We start from the raw sequence: 13,190 nt of genomic DNA, 5'->3' as shown, positions 1-13,190 counted from the left end.
TCAGTCCTGGCTGGGCTACGGGGCCAGAGACAAGACTAAGGTTCAAGGCCACACTGAGGCGTCTTCTGTCACTTGCCCTGGGAGGGGCCACTGAGATGCCTCCACGCTGGGGGCAGACAGGTGGCTGACGCCGAGGAAGACGTCAGGGTCTGCAAAGAACCACGTACGCTCACTTCCGCGAGCTCCGAAGAGGAGACACCTCATTGCACAAACACATTTCCCTGAAATGAAACACTTATTTGAAGACACGAGCGTGTATTTCAGTATTTCTGAAATTAACAACACATTCTTGCGTGCGTGCTTGGCATTTGGTAATTGGCCTAACTTCCCCCCCTCAAATAAGTCGTCTTTATATCCGTCTACATTCTCCACACGTAACAAGTGCCTACGTATAATAAGATGCCCGAAAAGGAGGCAAAACTTTCGTATCATTTTTAGAGGAAAATTTTCTCTGGTACTTGAGGTTTTCCTTTTATGTGAATATCAGTGATGAACAGTCTTTGTAAAACACGAGCTGAGAGTCAGGGAGCTGGGTGCTTTCTTGCTTCTCAGGATCTAGATATGCTCTCAGCACAGATTCCTGGTCAAAATAAAAATGGACAGACGGGCTGCAAGGAAAAATAACTGACAACTAGAAAAATTGAACTAATACAGTTTGTAATTTCAGGCGCCTTTAAACTGGGTGAAGTCCAATCAGACCGAATTTAATACAGTGGTGATTGTTCTGTCTTTTCAGTTTTGAAGTGAGAAAAGTTTCCTTTTCTAACTATTCCTGATATTACTGTTTCTACTATTCCTGATAAATCAGTCGCAAATGTTGTTTCCATTTACATTTAAGGAAAATGAAGATTTCAACACTATGTACCAGAAACGAGTGTGTACCATAACCGAGTGGGGTGACAAAAACTTCACTGCTAAACTGTGAAAGCTTCAAAGTTGTGAAAGATAAGTAAAAATGAAAAATTTAAAGAAGTGAAAAATAAAAAGTAAAGAAGGGCCAGATAATGGTCTTCTGGAGGAATTTTCCCACAGGTTTTGATAAATCTTGGATGTTTCAGAAACATCAAGAATTCCTTGCTACAATTTTCCTAGACGCACTTTTCCATCACTTGCTTTTACCTCCATCCTGCCTGGAAACATTAGTGGATATCTTTCCTGTAGTGTAAAAATTTAGGATCCTCCCCCATTTAAGGGCCCTATTGTTGGACAAAGTGCCATGGACTAAGCTTGTAGAACTAGAGGCCGACATTGGCCATTTATCATACCCTGTAAATTGACTAAACTCAGATTCTCAGCCGGGCGGCTAACCTGTCCCAAAACAAAGGCAATTAAAGGGGAGAATTCAGCTCTGTGGATCCACTGAACTTAAAAAACACCAACAAGAACTTTGTTGCTATATTATTTTAATAGATTTTCATCTTAAGACTGGCACATTTTTGTTTACCAAGTAGAAAAAGAGAGAGTAAAAAGACTCACTTGCTAAGAATTCACAAATTCACAAGGTACCGGGGAAGACCAGAGTCATCACTCTAAGGTCAAACGCTGGTTTAACAGGAGAGAAACTTCTCTGATAAATCCTGAGACGGAGCAGGTCTGAGCAGGCCCCTCGCGGTCCTGCCTTCTGGCCCCTGCGGGCCTGCATCCGGCGCCCTGTCCGCCGTGGTCGCGGTCCCGGGCAGGCTGAGCCCCGGGAGCCGAGTACCTGGTGTGTGTGAGACCCCGGCCCTCGGTCCTGCTGGGCTCTCAGGAGAGTCACATCTTTGCTTCAGAACCTCAGCTCAGAGTAGGGAGGGTGTGGCGCAAGGGGCAGAGTGTGCACTTAGCACGCACGAGGTCCTGGGTTCAATCCCCGCTGCCTCCCCCCCGAATAAAGAAACAGATACGATTCCCTCCCCCATCACACAAACAGGCAGAAAGTCTCAGCTCAGACGGGGATGTTTTCCGGGACGCTGTTTCACACCATGTCCTTCAGGGCAGGCTGATAAAACACGATCTGGCAGTTAGATAGAAACACATGCGTGTGTTTACCTAAATGTGCACACGTATGTTTTTATCTCTGCTGCTCATTCCACAAACATACTTTGAGTTCTTCCTCCGGGCCGGTCCCTGCTCTGGGCGTTGAGGACCACAGGGAACGAATGGATGGAAATGCCCATCCACAAGGAACCCGCGTCCCAGGGAAGAGAGACAGACAGCAGACCACAGGCAAGCAAACAAATCATCCGGCAGGCCGGCCAGGACCTCGGCCCTCACAACACGCGAAGCCCCTGGAGGGTCACAGCGCGGGCTCACATCTGTGGGAGCCGGTCCCTGAAGGCAGCCCGACTCCGCCATCTCTGCACAAACCTGCGGCTGCTTCCAGGAAGAGGCGGCCCTGTGCCTCCTTTGACTCACTGAACGAGGCCAAGTAAAATTCTGAGATTTCCAAACCCAGGCCTGCAGAGGACAACTGGTATCTCCGCCTCTTTCTTAGAAGACAGAAGACAGACCCATTTAGGAAACACGGATACCCTGCCCGAGGCGGGTGGGGGAGAGCTGGGGGTAGGCAGAGACAGACAGAGATGAGAGACAGAGGGAGAGAGCGGCAGAGACAGAAACAGAGAGCCAGAGAGAGAAGGAGAAGACAGACACCGGGCACAGGGACGAGGTCGAAAGCCACCTGGGACGTTCTAGAGCCAGCCCAGCTCAGAGCTACGCGCAGCCCTGTGACGGAGCCTCGGGGGGACCACAGAAGAGCCCTTCACCTGAGCCCCACCAGCCCTTAGAATTAATCCGGGGTCGCTGTTTGAAGCAGCTGGGCGTGGGGCACATGGTCGCACAGCAAAGATCATGGAAGCGCTGCGCTCCATCGCTCGGCTCTGGCCTTGAGACCAGACGTGGGGCGTGTGGGAGCCCAGGGAGCACAAGTGCTGAGCTGACAGGAGGCCAGGCGGCCTGGACGTGGGCGTCATGACTCCCAGGCGAGGTCAGGCGCGGCCAGGCTCTGGGGACAGCGGCCCGGCACAGGACACGCCGAGGTCAAGGACCGGCGGAACAGCCTGGGGCTGCCTCTGGCCCTGCTCTGAGAGAAGGGCCGGCTCGACTGCTGACAGACTGCACGGGACGGGTGACAAACAAGACAGGTCGGGACCAAGCGGACCTGCCCCCGACAGCCCATTCGTCCTCAAGAGCAGCCGCACAGACCAGCAGGTGTCGCAGCCTCAGCGGCAGGACAGGCTGCTCCCGAGCGGCCGTGCGGAGCGTTCTCGCACCCAGATGCCTCAGCGTGGGGGGGAGCAGAGCCGGCAGGAGGCACCTGTCACCCGGGAACGTGCGGGTAACCAGGAGCTCCTCACAGCCCAGGGACAGGTGCTGAGAGCACACGGCGGGCAGCAAGGCAAGCCGGTTATTTAAGATCCCCCCAGAGTCATCGAGGCTTCGTGGAGGTGAACGTGGCTGCGGTTCCACAGGCTGAGTGACGGGTCAGGCGTGGTGGCTGAAGCAGGTGAACCGCGAGGCCCCCTGTGCAGCCCAGGGAGCCGTGCCCAGCGCTCTGCTGTCGGCTGTAATGAGCGGGAACCCGAAGAGGAACATGTGTGTGTGTGGCTGAATCACTGCGCTGTACGCTAGAAATGGCCGCATTGTAGACCAGCTACACTTCAGTTAAAAAAAGAAGCAGGTTCCACGTATTTGCTCACAAAGGGGACACAGCACTGAACGGTGAGGAGCCATCGGGGAGAATCCGTGAGGACAGTGTCCTCGGAGACGCGATCTGTGAACGACCGTCACACCTCAGTTCACTTCTCCCCGATGCTCCTCCTGGGGGAGCCACCTCAGCCCTCAGGCGGCCCGGTCTGCTGATGTCTGGGGGGAGAGGGCTCAGGGAAGGAGAGACTCGCCCCAAAGGGTCATCGCTGCAGCTCCAGCCCCCTTCCTGCCCTCAGATGAGGCTCTGGCCCAAAACCACGATGTTCGTTTCCAGGGCGTCAGTGGGAGCTGCACCTGCCTCACTGGGGAGCCAGCCTGGTGGTCCCTTGGTTTTCCCTGAGTCATGCCTCCCATCCTCGGGTCTTTCCCAGGCGTCTCCTGTGTGACCAGCAGCACTCTGCATCCCAGACATCTGCGAGGAGCTCTTCTCCATTAAGAGCTGGGAAACTGACGTTCCAGTCTGCCTCTTTGAGGATTAACGGTTTGTGAAATTATCTGACATGCTCTGTCCATCCCAGAGCCTCCGGAGTGGGTGGTCCCGGCGCCCCTCACAGCCTCCCTTTTAAGAAACCCCTTCTCTAAGATGACGTATGAGATGATAAACACATCCTTTACTTCACATCTCAGTCCTTTTTTCCTCTCCTGCCCTCCCCTTGCTTTCTCCCCACAGGATTCTCTTCTCATCTCCCACAATAGCGTTTACTCAGAGCCTGATCGATGTGGGTTCTAAGTCTCATGCTGTGGAGGGAAGAAGACAGATCTCAGTTAACTGAGCAGAGGAACAGCTACAAGCTGACTGTGAACTCTGAAAGGACCCCGGAATCCTGGGTAGCGCGTGCGAGGGCTCTGCGGACGCCGGCCGTTGTCAGTGACAGTAAGTGCACAATTTAAGACCGAAGTCCAAGGCTGCTGAGGGTTCAGATCATGCGCAGTTCACCTGACCTGGAGGCACACTGGAACCCCTCTGCCAGCCAGCTGTGGTCACGGTCCTGTGCTCGTGGGGCCGGGGGCCTGTGTTGTAGGAGGCGCTGAGCCGAGATTCACACAAACTTTTGTTCCCACCCCAGAGAGAAGTTCCCCCTCCTCTTCCCCCGCCCTCCCGGCCGGAGGGCGGCCCTGCAGCGCCCAGGCCTAGACTCAGGGCTGATGGACCAGGGTGAGTGTTAGCACAGGGCGGGACAGCTTAATCCCAAGTGGATTTCTCACAGACAGGTGCCACTGATGGCCAGGTGCCTGGACGGGGCAAATCCACCCCCACCAGTGAGAAACCACTCAGAGCCCGGCCACCTGTCGGCTGACTGGGCTGTAGGCGTCCTACAGGAGGGCGAGGGGGTGGCGGGAGAGGACGGGGAGGGCCCCCACCCCCGGGCGGGTGTGCAAATGAAAAGAACTACCTTCAGAAGTGAGCCCTAGTGCTTGCTCCTTCCGGTCAGGCAGCTGCAGCCTGCTGGCAGGTGGCGAAGGGCAGCTCTGAGCCCGAAGGTCACATCGGACAGTTAACCCCTGAGCGGGGTGCCTGCTGGGCGCCTGGTTCTCACTCTCTCGCCCGCATCAGGATCACCTGGGGGCTGGTTAAAAACAGTCTGCTGAGCCCCACCCCAGAGTTTCTGATTCAGCGGGTCTCATGTGGGCCTGAGAATGTGCACTCCTCAGAAGTCCCCACGGTTGTTCTGGTCAGGACGGCTCCTGGAAACCCCCGATGCAATGCTGAAACGGGAGTGGACGCACTGCTGCTTGATGACAGTGCAGAATCTACCCGAATGCACGTAGGAAAGCCCACGCTTGCTAACACACCCGCATCCGTGCACACAGGTACCATTCCATCACTCCCTGTCCGGCCAGTCCATGCATGTGGTCCAGAGCTGGGTGTCAAGACACAGAAGCCAAGTAGCTGGCAAAGGGACCCAATTCACAGCAAAATGGCAGGCAAGATCTATGCATATGATTATTGGTGGTGGACAAAAATCAATCAGGTGATGATAAAATAAAGCATTTAGAGATCAGTCACCAGCGCCCTCCCACTGTAATTCACCCAGCAGCGCAAAGCTGGGCTTGGAAGGGAGCATCCCCCGCCCTGGACAGACACTGCCTTTTGTGGCCGACCAAACCCACGCTCTCTGCTGAAAGTACCCCCAGGACCGACTGCACCATGTCTGGGTTTCTGGGAGGTGATGTGTGGCCTCTCAACAGGGACCGATGGTCATGTGAGATGAGCTGCTCACCATCCGCCTGACCTGGCTTCAGGATTTCAAGGGCATCCTTTCCAGAACTGCTTAAGTTCAAGTCATTAGGAAGACATAAGACTTACTGGTGACATTTTGCCCAGCCCCTCCCACCAGCGACCATGGTCACACATCCCCTTGGATCGCACCACCAATAGGAACCGCAACCCAGTGCAACGCGGTTTTAGAAAGAAATCATGAAACTACGCAGGCAAAAGCTGTGCGGCAGCGCGCACTGGGGTCCACAGATCTGTGTGTGCGCCTGCGGCAGGCTGGCCACGCCCCGCTCTGACTTTCTGTTTCTTTAATTTCCTCCCTGTCTTTCCCCCTAAGCCTGACTCGTCGTCCACCCTTCTTTGTCCTCTGTTGACAAACTGTTAGAGCAACCACCTTAAACTCATTTTGGAGTTAATTTCAAGTGGCATTTCTCCTTTTCGTGTTAAAAGGGGTCTTGCCTCATTTCAGTTTTATCTTTTTCTCGCCTTTCTGTGAACCATCTCCTCTCGAGGTCAGCCCTTGAGTAACAATATTGGGTCAGAGATATGTTTGCCTCAATGCAGGCAAATCAAACAGCAGCTCCGTGGCCCGGAGACCCGCGGGCCAGATGAAAGGCCGGGCGACTCCCTCACAGCCTGGTGCAAGCTGTGCCCACCAAGCTCCAAAGCCGCCTGCAGGGTCGCTGTGCAGAGAGGCTTCTGGTGAAAATACTGACCATGCAGCCGAAAGCAATGATCGGAAAGGGACTTTCAGCCTTGAAAGTCACTTTGTACCTTTTTTTTAATTGGGAAATTTAGTAAGAAGCCATTTCATTTTTGGCACACCAACCAATGTTGGGGTCTACAGTTTATAGTTTTGTTTCTCATAAAGACTTTATTTTTTGGAGCAGTTTTAGATTCACAACAAAACTGAGAGGAAGGTACAGATTTGGCACAAACTCCCCCATTATCAACATCACGTCGGGGATGGGACCCAGGATGAACCCATAGTGGCACAAAGTCTACAGTATATCAGGGTTTGCTCTTGGAGGCTCATGGGTTTGGACAAATGTAAAAGGGCATACATTCAACATTAAAATATCAAACAGGATTTTCACTGCCTCGAAAATCCTTAGTTTTGCCTTTTCCAGAAGGTCACGTAATCGGAATCACACAGCATATACACTTCAGAGCTGCTTTCTTTCACTTAGTATCATATAATTAAGTTTCCTCTATGTCTTTTCATGGCTTGACAGCTCTTTTTTTTGGGGGGGGGGGTGGTATTGAATGATATTCTATTGTCTGGATGGACCACAGTTTATTTATTCACTCACCTCCTGAAGGGCATGTTTCCAAGTTTTGGCAGATATGAATAAAGCTGCTATAAACATCTAGGTGCAGATTTCTGTGTGGACAGAGTTTTCAACTCCTTTGAGTAAATAACAGGGAGTGTGATTGCTGGGCCATATGTTAAGAATATGTATAGTTTTATAAGAACCTGCGAAACTGTGTTCCAAAGTGGCTGTACCTTGTGCGTTCCCACCAGCAATGAATGAGAGTTCCCATTGCTGCACATTCTCACCAGCACTGGGTGTCCTCAGCGTTCCAGATTTTGGCCATTCTAATAGGCACGTAGTGGTATCTCATTTTTGTTTTAATTTTCAATTCCTTGATGACATATGACGTGGGGCATCATTTCACGTGCTTATCTGCCATCTGTGTGTCTTCTTTGGTGAGGTGTCTGTGGCAGTTATAGCCCATTTTTAAATGCAGTTATTTGTTTTCCTATTGTTGAGTTTTAAGACCTCTTTGCATATTGCATAACACTCCTGATTAGATGCTCTTTTGCTAACATATTCTCCTAGTCTCGTGCCTGTCTTCTCAGTCTCTTGGCATTGTCTTCCACAGAGCTGAGGTTTTTAATTAGTAAGTGAAGTCAAACTTATCAGTTATTTGTTTCCTGGGTTGTGCCTTTGGTGTTGTACCTAAAAAGTCATCATCGTACCAAGATCACCTAGGCTTTGTCCTGTGTTATCTGCTAGGAGTTTAACAGCTTTGCATTTTACATTTAGGTCTGTGATCCATTTTGGGCTCATTTTGTGAAAAGTGGAATGTCCGTCTCTAGGTTCACTTTTCTGCATGTGGAATTCCAGTTGTCCCAGCACCAGTGTTGGGAAGAACATCTTTGCTCCGTCGTATTGCCTCTACCCCTTTGTCAAAGCGCAGCTAACCATGCTTACGTGTCTGTCTGGGCTCGCTGCTCTGCTCCGTTCCTCTGTCTGTTTTCACCAGCACCGCACTGCCTTGATTACTGTGGCTTCACAGTAAGTCTTGACACAGGGCAGCATCAGTCCTCCAGTTGCATTCTTCTCCTTCAGTATTGTGCTGACTGTTCCAGCCTTTTGCCTTCTATATAAACTTTAGAACCAATTTGTTGATATTCACAAAATAACTTGCTAGGGTTTTGACTGGGATTGCACTGAGTCCACAGATCCAGCTGGGAAGGGCTGATATCTTGACAATACTGAGTCTTACTACCCATGAACATGAACTCTCTCTCCATTTATTTAATTCTTCTTTGACCTCGTTCATGAGAGCTCTGTACTTTTCCTCATATAGATCTAGTCCATATTTTGCTAGAGTTGTACCTAAGTATTTCATTTTGAGGGTGCTAATGTAAATGCTATAATGTTGTTAATTTCAAATTCCACTTGTTCATTGGTCATATATAGTAAGGCAACTGACTTTTGTATATCAACTTTGTGTCTGGCAATCTTGCTATAATTACTGACTAGTTCCAAGCAATTTTTTGTTCATTCTTTCAGACTCTCTAAATAGACAGTTATGTCGTCTTCAAACAAAGACAGTTTTATGTCTTCCTTGTCAATCTGTGTACCTTTTATTTCCTTTTCTTGTCTAATTGCATAAATGACGACTTCCAATATGGTGCTGCAGTGCAGCTGCGGGCGAGGACGTCCTCGTCTCATACCTAATCTTAGAGGGAAAGCTTTGTGTTTCTCACCATTAAGTAGGAGCTTAATTGCAGATTTTTGTAGATCGTCTGTATCAAGTTTGGGAAATTCCCTTCTGTTTCTGCTTTACTGAGAGTTTTTTGTTTAGTTATGTTTACCATGAATGGGTGTTTGATTTTGTCAAACGTTTTTTCTGCATCTACTGACATGATCATGTGATTTTTCTTTTTTAGTCTATTGATCTAATGAATTGCATTAATTGATTTTCAAATGTTGAACCAGCCTTACACACTTAGGATAGGTCCCGGCTGGTCACAGTGCACAATTTTTTCATACTTTTTTGGATTTGATTTGCTAATATGTTGTTGAGAATTTTTGCATCTATAGCATGAGAAATACTGGTCTGGAGCTGTCTTTTCTTGTGATGTACTTTTTATCATTTTATTAACTAACATTAATGTTGAAGTTGGTGGACTACCGTTCACTGGTCACGGGACAAACTCCATCTCTGTGCATTCATGAGCGTTGTTGAGTAATGTCATGTTTTATCCTCCATCGGTGGTACAGCAGTATCGCTGGGTCCATGGGCTTTGGAGACAGGCTGGGTTTGGACACAGGGTCCTAGCTGTGCTAACTAGTTACCCTGGGCAAGTGAGTTATCAATTGTCCTGGATTTCCATTTCCTCATCTGCAAAATGGGTTTCCTAAAAAATAGCAGGTAAACCGTTTCACAGGGTTTGTGTGAAGGCTAATTGGGATGATCCATGCACAGTGCTTGGAATAGCTCAGTAAGTAAGTCTGCAGTGTTATGACCCTGGTCATTTGCCTCGCCTGTATCTTACTGCTGCCACATGAGTTAGGGACCATTTTTCTCCTTGTTATAATATTTTATGTAGGATCCTTTTTATTTTCAGTCCATTCTCTAAAGCCTTCCCCATAGCACTGCAAATATCACAGACTGATGCCTGTTAAATAAGTCTTAATTGAATTCAGCTATGCTTTTTTATGTATAAAGTGATGTTAACATCTCCTTAAAAGCTATAAAATGGAAAATCCTCATTGCAGGATCACACGTTCACAAGCACTGACATGTGCCTGGCGGTTTCTGGTTTATGAACTAGTACACACACTCAGACTTCTGAATGGGAAGTCTCTGTATAGTGTGTATGTTTTTCACATTATGTGTTTTTATTCTTCTCTGAAAACTACACTCTGAATTGGAAGAAGCATTAGCACCCCACCCAGAGAAACCTCCGCCTCAAACCCGAAACCCCAGGGCGAGGGGTGGGAGGCCACGGGAAGGACGTCGGCCATGGGGAGGGGGTGGTGGTGGTGGTGTCCAGTCTGGGCTTACATATTTCCAAGTTACCAAAGGGTGGCCAGGACGCACCTTTTGTCATTAAAAACACTCCCTCTCATGTTGAGCTGGAATCTACCTCTTTGCAAGCGCTTCCCATGGGTCCTGGTCTGGCCTCTGAAGCTACTTAGGATAAATATGAAATGCATATGAAATCCGCACGAGAGCCCCAAGTGTCTGAGGCCACTTGCAGTCCCCTCAGACGTACCTTCCCAAGCTCAGGTAAACCTGTTTGAAGCTTTCCTGTGTGGAAGTTTCTAGAGCTTTACCATCCAGCCTAGCTCTTTTTTTTTTTTTTTTTTTTTTTTAAGGACAACCTTTTCATCCTTGTCTTGAAACTTCCACGAAATCTTATAAGTTGTCTGTGGAGACCTTTCCCACTCTTGCCGGCGTGAGTACTCCTGCGTACGTGCGAGCGGACAGAGAGACTGCTTTCAGGTCTTCTTTGAATTCAGAGGGACAGCCAGAAGCCATCAACATCAAAAACACCTTTACTTCCACTTCTGCAGCACGACAGAGCCTTCCTTCCCGGTGGGCGTGATTCTCTTTTTCAGAAGCTCCATGTTTCCAGCATCATTTGAGAAAACCACCTTTCCTAGTTTACTATGTGAGCTGTATCTCTGTTGGAAAGGGAACTTCTGAGTCGACAGTCATGAGACCATTCTGCCTTCTCTCCAGAGAAGGAATGTCTGCTGCGAATTAAACTCTCAGCCATCTGCAGCCACCTGACGGAGCGGCCCCCCAGATACTGCCTTGTCCAGCGGGCGGACAGCGCTGAGCTCCTGACACCCGGGCGCGAAGGCCGGGCCTCCCCGGCTCATCCGGGAGGCCCGGCCCCGCAGGGGGAAGAGACAAACCGGCCCTCCGCACGGCGCCTGCCACCCCGCACGCCCGGACGGTTCAGGACACACCAAGTTGTTCAGGGAAAGAATTTGAGAAAACGCATACACAACTGAATAAAACCTATTTTAAGCAGCGAACACTCTTCGTTTTCGTCTTTAAACGAACCTGTGCCAGACCCTCTCACTAAGGTCCCTCTCGTAACAACCTCATAAAACAGGCACGATCGTCACCGCCTCCTAGATGGCCTCAGGGGTCTGAGGACCTGCTCACCTGAAAGGCACAAGACGAGGAGTCAGACCAATTGCCTTACTCTGAGACTGGGCTCATGCCCCTACCCCTGCCGCTGGGTCTGAGTGTGCAAATCCAACAGTACGAACCAAGGCAAAACAAATTATCTTCATTTCGAAACCTAACTGGTGAAGTGCAGGTATTAAAATACATTTCATGTTATTTTACATTCTATCCTAGATCCTCTGTATTTGCATTTCTGAGTCATGCCATGCCAGCTTGCTGAAGATCTTTCCTTGGCTGTGGAACAGCAGTTAAAATGCCGCTGGGGAGGGAAGGGCTCCGCCCAGAGCAGCACAGGGAAGGAAGGCAGAAGGAAGCACGAGAATCGGAAGGCGCCCGATCCAGCCGCGGGTCCTGCAGTAGCGAAGCTGGGAGCTTCAAGCCAAAAGTCACCAGGCTGACAGGTCGAGCCCTGTCCTCTCTAGAGAAGCAAGCCCCTTAAGACTGTCCTAAAACCTGCTTTCTATAGGAAACCTCCTTAGTTCATTTTCACCCTGATTTTACACAATAAAGAGCAGGAATAATTGACTTTCTTTCTCTCCAAACGTGTTTCTGTCTGGTGATTTCAGTACTGTCCTTTGAATCAGGTTCAGTGCATGCTTTTCCTTCCAGACACACTGTACTCTTTGGAGGCAGCGATCATGACTGCCTTCTTTACACCATCCAAGGGAAACTGTTTGGATGATGCAAGACACTATTTTGCATACAAGAAGGATTTTTAAATGTTTATTACACTAACCACTTCACCAAAATGAATGTTTTGATTCTAAGTTGTTAAAAAGCTTGGGCTATAGTAGACATGCAAAAAATACTCCTGAACAGAAATTAAAATGTAGTAGCAGAAAACACATTTTTCATCAGTTTGAGAAATCTCACCTTTTCCCTCTGATCATCGTTGACCAACAGCCTGGTCCCTCTTCTCCCAGGAGGAGACACTGGAAAAAGAACATTGAGTTATCAGGGCCCCATTTGCTCACGCAGCGGTGAAAGGTACCACTTGATATTACACCTTTTCACTATCCTACAAATGGAAAAGGGTATGATTTCACATTGAAATATATAGCTTAATATTTAAGGCCAAAGTTAACACTGGAACAATAAATTCTTCCTTTTGGCATAAAACTGGAAATCTCCAGTCCTTTTGACTATGCAAGATTTCACTCTAGTATTTCAGTATTTAATATTATTATTTATAAATATATGAGCTGGTAGATTTTGTTCTTTATCAGTGTATAAAAGTGAAAAGATACAGCAATATGTTTTAATTCTTAAAACTCTGAGAAAAATTAAACTTATTTTGGTAGAGACAAAAAACACACTTTTATATACACCATTTAAGGATTCCAAAATTATAGTAAACAACGTTTGTAGACACCTGTTTAGGTCAAAGTCCATACTTTCTAGAAAATAGTGTTATTTTGCTTCTGTGAGTATCTGTGACAGGCTGTCCCTGGGCTCCGACTCCTCCAGGGTGGACACCTGGGTCTCGTCTCATGTGACATCTTTGATCACCCATGATGACTGAGATTCCAGCAGGAGTTAGGACGCCTTCATCTGACTCGTCTACTACACAACACGAAACAACTTTCGTCTTTCACCTTCACACAGACATGGTCTCAGCTGTGAGGAAGGTGTTTTTGTTCGAACTTCTATCTCCAATTGAAAACCTTTGCTCAGATATCCCCGCTTTCCACTCAAAAAGATCCACCCTGAGTTACCAGGCTGCAGTCCTGCTTACAGACAGAAATGGCCAATTCAGGCGATCACGCATAAGCCTGCATTCATCCATGACCATCTCCAGGCTGCGCTCTGAATTCCTTCCTTCCCTGATGGACCGCCGGCC

The 13,190-nt window shown here is 48.8% G+C and overlaps 1 protein-coding gene across 1 annotated transcript in view; it reads right to left on the bottom strand.

Moving 5' to 3' along the window:
- TBXT (T-box transcription factor T) overlaps positions 1-12,287 on the bottom strand; it is a 62,212-nt gene extending 49,925 nt beyond the window's left edge. Inside the window, exon 1 of the mRNA XM_045513321.2 lies at positions 12,224-12,287. The gene's annotated coding sequence lies outside the window, so the exon portion shown is untranslated. The remainder of the gene's footprint in view (positions 1-12,223) is intronic.
- Between the last annotated feature and the right edge of the window lie 903 nt (positions 12,288-13,190).

The sequence above is a fragment of the Camelus bactrianus genome, chromosome 8 (genome assembly GCF_048773025.1).
Source record: "Camelus bactrianus isolate YW-2024 breed Bactrian camel chromosome 8, ASM4877302v1, whole genome shotgun sequence".
In the NCBI taxonomy this organism is placed as follows: Eukaryota; Metazoa; Chordata; class Mammalia; order Artiodactyla; family Camelidae; genus Camelus; species Camelus bactrianus.
This window is presented reverse-complemented; position numbering and strand designations above follow the sequence as displayed.